The sequence below is a fragment of the Periplaneta americana genome, chromosome 6 (assembly GCF_040183065.1).
Source record: "Periplaneta americana isolate PAMFEO1 chromosome 6, P.americana_PAMFEO1_priV1, whole genome shotgun sequence".
Lineage (NCBI taxonomy): Eukaryota > Metazoa > Arthropoda > Insecta > Blattodea > Blattidae > Periplaneta > Periplaneta americana.
Window position 1 is genome coordinate 127980287 of NC_091122.1, and position 12463 is coordinate 127992749.

A 12463-nucleotide genomic window follows, 5' to 3' on the forward strand; every position below is an offset into this window, starting at 1 on the left:
ATATATATATATATATATATTATACAGCCAACTACGACATCGCCAGTTAGATATATCTAAGGTTCAAATCTGCATATAAAAAATTAAATTATGGTTTATTTAATGACACTCGCAACTGCAGGGGTTATATCAGCATCGCCGGTATGCCGGAATTTTGCCCTGCAGGATTATTTTAAATGCCAGTAAATCTACTAACATGACCCTGTCTAATTTAAACACAATTTACAAGATAAGGCGCATGGAACTAATCTTTAAATAAAGTAAGTTGCTTGGTTTTATTTTTGTATACAGCCCCCCTTAATTCAATACCCACGAGCCGCCACTGGAGTAATGCTCTGGCACTGTGTTCGAAGGTGGAGCGGAGCTCCGGCACTGATTTGGAATTTTAAAATCTGTTTTGACATCACAATACTTTCCTAGCTAACAATATCTTAGTTAATCTCAGAATATTTAGTGATTATATTTTCTGTGCTTCCTTTAGAAAATCGGAACAAGTTCGGAAGTAGGCCTAGAGGGTCGCGAGACCACTAGGAGCGTAGACAGGGTGTGTGGTGAGAAATTGGGGAAGAATCAGTGACAGGACAACCACCAAACTAAACTTTAGTGCGCCTGCACGAAATGATCACATTCCTAATTCACTTTCGTTTCGTATCGTATTTCGTTAGTTTTCGCGTCTTTGTACGATACAAGAGATTGTCTCTGGTGTTACTTACCGAAATGTGTTGTGTTTGTTTCCCAGTTATTTTACGAAGTGAATTTTAAACAGTTAATTTACTGCCTATAACGTGACTAAAAGACTGCTTGAAACTTCTATTTTTATCTATTGCCCTTCAGTAAATATGGAACAAAATAAACATAGACAAAAAACATTAACTTCTTTCTTTTCTCGTGCCTTTGCTGTTACTAGTGGAGTTACAAAAGCTTCCTCTACTGATATTCTTGATATATCAAGTCCATCGCTTCTATTTGATGAACCTAGTAATTCAACCAGAGATACTGTTATAGAAGATACAGTTACAGTATGACTGCGAAGAATATGTTGTTGTTTTCTAATGCCAGGAGTTTGACAATAAAGTCATTTGACCTCTTGCACTCCAATATTTTTCAAAGATATTATCATGACTAGCCACTGAAGCACAGATTTTGAGGTGTTCCGAATCCATTTCTTGGTTTGAGTTGCACAATGGACAGTTAGGGGACTGATATATTCCAATTCTATGCAGGTGTTTGGCCAAACAATCATGGCCTGTTGCCAATCTAAATGCAGCTACAGACGATTTTCGTGGTAAATCGGGAATTAACTGTGGATTTTGATGCAGAGAGTTACATTTTTTCCCTTGGGATTGAGTTATCAAATTTTGTTTGTTGAAATCTAAGTATGTAGATTTAATAAATCTCTTCACAGAGTAATACGTAGATTTAGTAACAGGTCTGTAAGTAGCAGTGCTGCCCTTCTTTGCTAAAGAATCCGCATTCTCGTTTCCCAGGATTCCACAATGGAATGGTATCCCATTGAGTGATATTAATTGAGAGAGCATTTTAGTTATTTCTGCTGTTTGAGATGAAGGTGTGTGTTTAGAGACTGCAAAGAATATTCAACGTCATAATGTTCAAAATAGTGAAAGCCAAAAAGTCGGCCTGCGAAGTGAATGGCCGAATGTATGGAATGAAGAAACTAAGTGGTGAAGAAAAAAAGAAGCTTATCCGTGGATTGATTGTAAGCAATGTAAACTAGGCTGTAAAGTGTGTCATGAAGTAACTACATTAGGTGCATTAAAAGAAGAGTGTATTTCTGTATCTAATGAATGGCGCTCATATTCAGTAAATTACTACTGATCGAACAGATCAGATCACATCAGATCAGCTTAAAGCCACTACGAAAAAATATCATTTAACACAAGAAATCCAATGCTCATAATAAAGTGCAAAAAATTATTGATATGTCTGAAAAGCAATCAATTGAAAATGTTGGCGAATAAACGAGTGCAGCCCACTGTGAAGCAACAAAAGCGAAATTTAGATCAGCTTATTACATTGCGCAGAACGACCACCCTTACAGTGACCATTTTGGTTTACTTCAGCTTCAGAAACTAAATGGAGTATGTAGGTATTGATTGGTGTTGCCTTGCATTCTCCTTACAGTCTTACTTTATGGCATTTCTGTCTTTGTCTTATTTTGTTTGCATCTAAACCTTCCCCCTTTCCCGAAGGTTAAAAAACATAAAGAACTACGGCACTGTACAGTTTGGGACTACAACCCTGCTTAACACAAGTTAATGTAATTCCGAAGTTAGCTTCGGTTTGCATTGCGACTGTTTTCCACGCTTTATCATCACTTTTCCTTTTCTTTGCATCACTACACCTCTACGTTTATCCCTTCTATCTAGACTGCTCTCATTATCAAGATTAGCACGTATGATATTCTCAGATTTCTAATTGTCTTCCTTCAGTAAATAAATTTCTTTCAGTCTTGTCTCCTTTTACTTCCTCTTCTACTCTCCTATCCTCACAGAAGTTATCATTTGTTGCTTTGCTTTTCTTAATTTCCAGTTCCTCTATACAGTTTGTTCCTATTCCCGTTCTTAAGATAATTCCAGACAGAGCTCCTTGTACCATAAGTATTTCTATAGGCCTCATTGTTAACTCTGAAATAATATCCATATTCATAAATAAATTTAGAACAACTTGCTATCAACTTTACGCATAACGTGACCTCATTCAAGGAAAGTGATAACAGAAAATTAATTCTTCATCACTGTTCACAAAATTGTCCCAACTTAAAATACAGTCCTGAAAATTTACTTATGCTATAACTTCATTACGGAATAGTGTCAGAACACAAAACGTGACTATCAAAAATGCACATCTGTGGCGAATTTATTTAAAGAAGAGTGACATAACTAAAAATAGTACTAACAAGGGAAGGGTTTCGACTCGAACCGGAATTTTTGGTTAAAAATTTGTACAGAGACTTACTTCACAATGGTGATGAATACCGTAAAAGCATTCATTTGTGTAACTCTCCGTTTGATTAGTATTGGTCAATATACTTCTTTAAAAATGTACGTGAGGATTCTCTATAAAATGCATGAAACAGCATGGAGCAGAGCAATAAGCACAACACGCAGAAGCAACACCTGAACAATCTTCTGAACCACACTCCAGTGCTGAAAAATCAAATGCCACCTGAATTACATTTTTGAAGTCCGAGACTTGTTCAGGATTCACGTAACCAGCTGACTGTTAGGAATACTGAAGCATAGGGCGGTATACTGGAGCAGACAACTGGTTATGAATAACAGAGTGCATTTTCATTATAAACACTCGATTTCCCAAGTTAAGTTCTGGATTCTCAGCAAGAGACCTTATGCAATCTGTTATCCTCCGAGCATATATTTTGTATTGTCTAAGGAAATAGATATTCAGAGGCTGGATATATTTAGTTTTCTTAGGTGGAATGATCATACATTCCATTTCCTAGCCTTGAAATGATTCATTTAGTCTATTAAGGTTGCGTCCTTGTGCGCATTCAATGACTCACACAACAATGTACACTTTTGATTAGCTGCAATATTTTCAGACAACGTTCGAGAAAAATTTTCTTAAATGGGCTTTAGACATTTTACCACTCGCACTAGTTTCTAGGCTAGGCTAGGCTTACGGGTAAGGTGTCCCATCCCCTTAATTTGTGCAGTGCTCTTCCCACCCCTCAACTTGTACAGTGCTCTAACAAACAAACTAGACATTACACAAACGAATGCTTTTGAGAGCTTTACAGAGATGTAAAGATGGGTCTGTATACAAATTTTGGATACGAAATTCCTGTTCGAGCCGAAACCCTTCCCTTGTAAGAACAGAAGGAAATTATGTTTACTCTGAACAATTAAAACCGACACTTTTTTTTACTTATGACTATTAAGAATGTAAAAAGTTACTCACTTCCACAGAAAAGAATTTTACAATTTAAAAAGTGTCGTTTATTCGGCACAAAAATTACCATCATTTTCTATCAAACTCAGAAATGTCACTTTTTCATACTCAGGGTGTGCAAATCCTGCCCAAAAGAAAAGTGACACAAATGTTCTCTGTCTGTTAATATTGGAAGTATAAATGTGTCGTTTTTTTTCCGGTTGTGGTCATAATCTTCTGCATCTTTCTACAGTGTTAACTCAAAATCGCCATTTTTTTTTTAAGTTGTGTCCTTTTCTATGTCATGTGCGATATAAAGTGAAAAGGAGAACATAGTGGAAAACAATGGTGCATATAAAGGTCATTGGTTAAAATAAGATAAAACGAACATTAAAATAGTACTCCCTCTGTCCCATAATAATTGTCCGGTACACTTTTATTTTTTGTCCCATAATAATTGTCCGATGTCCATAATTTTACACTGGCGTTTACATAGGAGCAATATGAAACACATGAATGAGTAATACAACTGTATTACTGCAGAATCAGTACAAAATTGTCACTCAATTAGCAAAAGAAAAAATTATTAATCCGGGATCTGTATAAATTGGCCAATCATAGAGCCAAAAAAAGAACATGAATACCACTTTCACAACTTTATGACTCCAGGATCGGTAAAAATTTCCTAGTCATTGAGCCGAAAATAAATACTCCTAGGAGTGCAACTTTATTAACTGCAGGAATAGTACAAATTGACCAAAAAGTGAAAGAAAGAAAGAAAGACATTCTCCTACGAGTAAAGACGAAAAAACTGCCTGTTAGACCGGGAAGGTTGTCATTCCAACAGTTTGCCTAGAACCATAGATCTACTGCTGCAGTGCTACTGTAGCCTCGTCGTAAATGTTCCGAGGACACTCCAAGCGAGATGGCAGGATATTGATGTGGTCCAGGTGCGCCTTTTGTTTATGGGGAATCTTGTTGTTGTTGTCGTCATTGACTTTCATTATTTCAATGAGAAGGGACTGCAAAGTGAGGAAGACATTCTTGAGCTTGTCACGTGTCAGCTGAGAGAAAGCTGTTCCAATGGCGGCGATCAACTCATCAATAGTTTCTGGAGCTGACTGATGCTGGAGAGACTGAATTCCTGGAAGTAACCCAGATCTAAAACATTCATATCCAGACTGTTTGGCGGTTGGCACACGAGTTCCAAAGTGATTCCACTGGCTGCTGCAGCGTCCATCCAGGTGCGGTCATTGGGAGCGATATGCGGACGCGCATTGTCCTGCTGAACTGACACCTGAATTCTCCCTGTGCGCGGATCAGGAGGCCATTTTGCATTTATTGCTGGGATTAATTTGGTGATGAGCATGGATCCACTTTCCAAAGATTGCCGCCCCCGTTGCCAAATGCAGCGTGCTGTTCTTTTACTGATATGAAATTTCTCGGCCACACCTGTTATGGCACCTTTCTTCACTACGTCAGCAGTAGTGTTTTTCAACAAAGACTCCTATACCGCCTGCCGTTTACTGTCTGTAAGGTTCTTGCTACCCCTGTCACTCATTACCGCCAGTTGTGTTCCCAGGATGTCCAAGTCTGTTCAAATGCACGTACTCATTGCAGGAGTATGCTCTACTAACGATTTCCAGCTTGCTTTGCTACACTGGTTTGTATATAGTGCCATACCGGTGACTTAAAAACCAATACCCACTTTCGGTAATCTTCTGGATGGTGTGTGTTGCTTGTCTCAATAAAATCACGTCATTGCTCTGCATAACCTTGTGCACTGATCTACTGTGCTTCTCCTCATGCGTGGACTTCTCGTTTGCCCCGTCGTCTGTAATTACTGTACTACCATTTTGGCGAACCGGACAATTATTATGGGACAGAGGGAGTATCTATATATCTGCAGTGCCTAGGAAAAGTGACATAAGTCAGTTTCCACAAACCTTTTTTGTTAATTTATTGACAACTTACGGAACATCAGCTTGCTTGGAGAAAGAGACATAAGTATTTCTCCCATTACAATAATTCATACAGAAAAAAATCAAATCGACATAAACCAGTGTAAGTTGTAGTTGATACAACGTCGTTAAATAACCAACTAAAAAAAAACAGCGGAGTTGCAAACTGTTAAGTGTCACATGTTTGGTAGGGGTGAAGAGGTTGAAGATGAGACCGAGTAACAAAAATCTGGCCATATTTCTAACATTATTTTGTACTTTGTGTCTTCACAACTTGCTGCTGGCGAAACCAGATACCTTCAAATTTTATTTAACCACAATATATATATTTCTAAGGAATGGATATCATGCGATACAAGCGTGATAAGTGCATTATAACAGAATTGAGGTAAGAGAAGACGAGACGAGATTCTGTTATGCACTTAACACATGTATTGCATACTATTTTTTTGCCGATCTTAATAAGAAAATAAATTATTATTAATCATTTTTAAATTTTAATAAACAGTTTGGACACTAACATTTACGACGACCTTCTTCATTTGTAGTATTCTTATTGTTCCGGCTTCATATAAGCCTTGACAATTCTTCTTTTTTCAAGAATATATAGTCATTCATCATGAACAGCAACTCAAATATAAGTTACTGCTGTACTATTTTACATTAAAATATGTTTTGGAGTCCTGTGTTTGTGGTACATTGCTGAATTATAATTTCCAAGATTTGAAGTATATTTGTTTTCATTTTCCTTAGCAGTATGGTAAAATGTTTTTGAAACTATTTTGATATATTCAGGTATAGTTGATATTTCAAGGTCATCATGCATTTGAACTTGAGTTGTGTAAAAATCATATCCACCGATAATTCGTAATGTCTTATTTTGAACAACCTGCAAGTGATGCATAATAGTTCGGGGAGCAATCCCCCATGCAGGAGCTGCATATGTCATTTGGCTGCATATGTACACTTTGTATAATGTCATTTTACATTTCAAGGATAAATTTACACTTAATAGAAGTGGTTTAAGTTGTTTCAGGCGATTCAGTGCTGTATACTTATTTCTTAATATATGATCTTTCCAATTTAGACGTGGGTGAAGTAGAATACCATAATATTTAGTTTTCTGTACATATGTTATTCTAAATTTATGGAGCATTAGCTGTGGTGGTGGCACTGGTCGACATTTAGTAAAGATAATAGCATTTGATTTCTTGTTGTTTATTTTAATCTTCCAGGTTTTTGCCCACTTATCTATTAACTGAAGATGTTTCTGTACAGCTCTATATGCAGATAATATGTTTATTTTTCGGCTGAAGATGAGAGTGTCATCAGCATACATTGCCAATCTAACATTTACATGTGTGATCGCCTTTGTTTGTTATTAAATTTGTCGATAGATGTCATTATTAGCGGCCGGAGACCGAAATCCTCGGTGAGGCCAAATGCAACTAGTCTAAGTGCCTCCGATAGAAAACGTTTATTCATGATATTAGCCCAAAAGCCAACTCCTGGATCTCCTCTAAAACGTGTCTTTCGTCCTCGGAATACATCAATGCCATCAAGATGTCTTGCAACGTCACCGCAGTGAGATCTGTCCCTGGCAGAACCTTCAGTACTACCCATTGTCGCCATCCCAGCTGCAGCGAGATTGAAACACTTGGCCACATACTGGGGTCTGTGAGAAGGGAGAGCTACTGCGTAACAACAGACACCATCGTTCCTGTACAGCAATTGCCAACCTGCTAAGAAACAGAGGATGGGAAGTACATGAGGAGATTCATTGTGTGTCTGAAGATGATTCTCATAGAAGAGTCGATATAATTGCCATCAATAGAAGAACCCAGAAAGCGATGATCTTAGACCCTACGATTTGCTTTGAACGAGACACAAATCAAGCACTGCAGATAAATGATGACAAGCGAGCTAAATATGTACCTTGTCTTCCATACTTCAGTGAAAAATATGGTATTTCGCTTTACAACTGGGATGTTACAGGCTTACTATTTGGAGCGAGGGGTTGTTGACCAAAATTTACATCTAATATCCTTAAATCCTTTCAAATTCCCTTTTATGAGGTTCAGAAGATTGTAATGGAAATTCTGAAGGCCTCTCTTCAAATTCTACACTATCATCTATATGTTAACACGTAAATTTTTGTTTTAATGTACAAGTCGAATCATTATTTTGCTCGTTTCATTTCCCTTTATCTTTTCTGTTTGTTAATTCCGGATCCCAGTGGTCAAACTCAGTTGAGGATGGATTATTTGTAATAAATCTTAGTAGTATAATTTGAACTGGTAATGGAAATTACAGGAAAATGGCTGAACGGATTTTAATGAATGACTCCTCATTTTGAAGTTAGGAACCCAAAGATTTGCAGAAAAATAGTAGTTTTCAGTGAAATGTCAATTTTCCTACATAATTTTCCTATTTCACAAAATCCATCTGTCGTCAGTTTTGAGAATAAAAATAAAACACACACACACACACTACAATAAGCAATATTACACGAAGGCCATGACCTACAGGATTGTCAACATATTTAGAGCGAATCAGAGCAAATTCTGTGACATCATAATGACAATAATGTGTCGATCTTCATTTGTGTAATTTTATAATGTCTCTATAACTCGTTATTAAAAATTGTCAAGACTTACTAAAAATAATTTATAAGTCTGATTCTGTGGTGTGTAATTTTCTGAGTACAGCTGTGTATTGGATATTAACTACAAAAATTGAGGTGGTTTGATGACATTATCACCATTAAAAGTGAAATATTATTATAGTTAACGCCATGATGTATTTGTCACTAATATACATATTAATGATATAGCCTATTGATGATAAGAAGCTCATCTTTTGGAGTTATATAAGTAGACGTAGAGAATATCTTAAATTAGATCTTCATTTCTATAATTTACTGAGTGACGGCTGTATAATATATACAGTATATAAGTTAAAATTATTATTAAAAATGAAATATTTTTATAGTTATTAATCAAGTGGTGTGAATCTTTTTCATAGATTTAATAGCGGTGTGATGTTGATATTAATTATATGCGTGATTCTCTCCAGTAATGTCTGGAGAGAACGCAAAAATCACAGTTCCTAAGGAAAGACCAAAAGGTATTACTTGCTGATAAAATAAGAGGTCTACAAGATTTTGTAGTCTCCCGATCATTTCAACAAGACCTAGGATAAAATGATTCTATCCTCTACATTTCAAGGTAGTTCACGAAAAATGCATCAGCTATACCAAGATGCTAAGTCTACTGTTCCAAAACAATGACCTGAAATAGCAATTACTGCTTTACTCCCACATGAAAAATCCACTGATTGTTCTAACAATGTTAGTTGCGTTTTCGCTTTTAAACTCAAAAACTGAAGATGGATAGGTTCAAAAAAAAGTATTTGGCATAAAAAAACCATTCAGAGAGAGTATGTTTCATTGTTATGGAAGCAAATAACTTTAAAATGACTGGTAGGCTTATTCTTCATTGAAAATTAATCTGAAAAAATTTTATTTGAACTTGTAGTGAACTTAGTTTGCAGCATTTGCTGCATAAGCTACTAATTAATATAATTATTACTGTATTATTATGCCTGTTATTATTATTATTATTATTATTATTATTATTATTATTATTACTATTAATTAAAAATAATACTGTCACTCACCAAATAAGTTGTTATGCTATGAGTTTGTTTCAGTGATTGTGTGTTATGAAGCAACCCATATTATGCTCAACTGAAAAAGTATATGTTGAAATTCCCCTGGAAACATTTTTCAGATTGCTGAAGCTCTCAGCAGACACATTGTTCTTCCTTTCTTTCTTTCCTTTTTATTTTTTTCCTCTGACAGCAACAAACAAGGTTTATTTTTATTTAAGATTGTTTTGCACCACATTACTACTTAACCATTTAGGTTGCCCATATCAGGATGCAATAGAAACTCACGTTTTAGGATCATCTGTCAGAAAAATTGTCAGCGATGGCATAGCCATCTCGGTAGGCTATATCTTTATTTAAAACTTCCATTCTTTCAATATCATTTCTTCTCGAAAAAGGACACTAACAATGGATTAACTAGGCCTACATCATCATTATTTCTCACATTTGTGTTTATATTTTCCCGAAACATATAACAACATTGAATCACACTCACTACTGTACTACGAAGTACATTACAATAGTACAACACCTGTGGCCTTGTAGACTGTAGTGTGAATTAATAATTATGAACCATGTACAGTAGAACCTCTATTATCCATGATAATCAAAGGGATAGAATGAACGGTTAATCAAAAACATGGAATAATCCATACCATGAAAGATTTTCGTAAATTAAATGAATAATAATTGAACTTTAGGAATTTCCTCTGTGGTCTTGTCTTTAACATGCCAGATAGTGAATCAGAAGTTCACTAATTTAAGTTCGGTTGTCAACGACGTGTCTTGAAGAGCCAAGGAAACTCCTTGTAATGGCTTTCAGAGGAAAGATTGGAATAGTAGAGGTCTCATGTCATAGATTTACATACTTTCTACACATTTTATCCTTGATTCTTATTAAATCGAGCACAGTTGTAACATCGGTTTCGTATTCTGATGCAAGATGAGCCAGTTTTCTCTTTCCCAAAACCACTAAAGTACCGGTATTTGCACTTTCTTCGACACTTAGTACGAACACGCTTTTTTTTTGACACTTATGAAATACGTACTGTACATTTTGTCTTTAAGTTGTACAGTACGGCAACTTGAACAGTAGACCATACTGTGTAAGTGTAAAGATTTGTAATAACACTCTAGAAAAAAAAAAATGTACTAATATAACGTACAGTAATACTTCATATATTCTGACAGACGAATAATCCACAAATCGGTTAATAGGGAGACGGATAATCGGGGTTCTACTGTATGTAAATTATATGTTACTGTATTCTGTGTAATTGCATCATTGCAAATGTATAAGTTACTCTTAAGGAAGTTGGTGACTGCATAGAAAGCTGTCTCCCTTTCACCCACGCATTACCCTCTCACCCCTTTGAGTTATTTTTGGACTCTGTACAGCTGCGTTCCCTCTGTACTCATTACCATGTATGGTCATGTTTAGACATGACTCGCGTCCTGACAACGCCCCAAACTTGGTCTCTTACCCATCACAGTCTCTTATATAATACGAGCAGCGGCAGTTCCTCTATATGAGCATAGGAGCACGTGAACACCTTAAAAATCAACAATAATCATACATATTACTGTATTAATATCAGTAGCGGCCCGTGGTTACAAAGGTTGGCAGTTCTCCATGAAAAATAGTGTATTTAGCAAACGCATGCTATTTATTGCATCTAAATCGGATAACGCATGTATAAAAAAATAATTACAGCTCCTTCTCGAAGTTGACTGTGCACCCGAAATTGTACTCCAACCATCCGTGCGCTACATCTCTCCCACCTGGTACAACTAGTCACGTAGTGGAGATGTGCCCCACATGCTTTTCTACTTTTGTAAGTCAAATTAACTAAATCCTTCACTCCTGTGTTTGTCCATGTATTTTCTCCTCTAAACAGAATACACGGGTGGGGGAGAAAGGGTTTTCATGAGCGCAGCAGAAAACCAATTGTTTCCATTACAATTTTGGTATTAAAATGACTAGTACGCTACATGATTTCCTCGACTTTTTCCAGAAATTTCAACATTTAAATTTTGTGTAGGACGTTCTAATTTCTTAAGTTAACATGCAATTTCTCTTTTAATTTCGAAAAGGGTTAGTCGATTAGATTTCATTTCATTCATTTTTAATTTAAAATATTTCCTTAGACACACTGACTAATCACATCACACTACCCACAGTACTATAACACATTGGAACTGTAATGATATACAGTAGTCCAGAAGCCTGTGTTCTAACGCAGGTCATAAAGAGCTGAGGGTGTTGACGGTTCTTTTCTATATTCGGAGAGAGCTGCTTCGGTTGCAGTTCTAATGCAGTCTTATGGGACGGTGAAGAAAACCAGTTTTCTGCTGCCGACTACCCTGCGTTGAGCTTCAGGAACTGCCGATCACAGATCCAAAAAGTACACTACAGCTAAAATTCTCGAGCAGTTCAAGGCTCCTACAGACAGTAAAATCTCGAATCGAAGAAGAATGAATTGGAAAAATAAACGAAACAATGAACTAGATTACATAAAAGCACGTTTTACATTTTTAATTTTTTCAGGTCCATTTAAATGACGGTTCTGTAGCTCTGCAGATCTTATTGTAGAGCCGTCCCTGATTAATATATTAGATAGATTACTTTCAAGTGTGCAATGACGTTCCTACATTTTTCGTCTCGAGAGAATGTCCCGTCCTTGTGTCATGTGTCTTTAAATCTCCATTGGACAGACTGCCAGCAGCTCGCACAATTTTTCTCTAGCAGGGTGAAATAGCCTGAGGCGAGAATATTTTCTGGCATGTTACAATGGTTACAATAGCTCTGGCTCGCACAGGCCTTAACGTGCTAATGACAGAGAAAGAGAGATGCTCCATCTCTCTTGGGACTGGCATCGTGTTCCTTACTCCCTCTTTCCTCGTTTTCTCTCTTTACTCTTTCA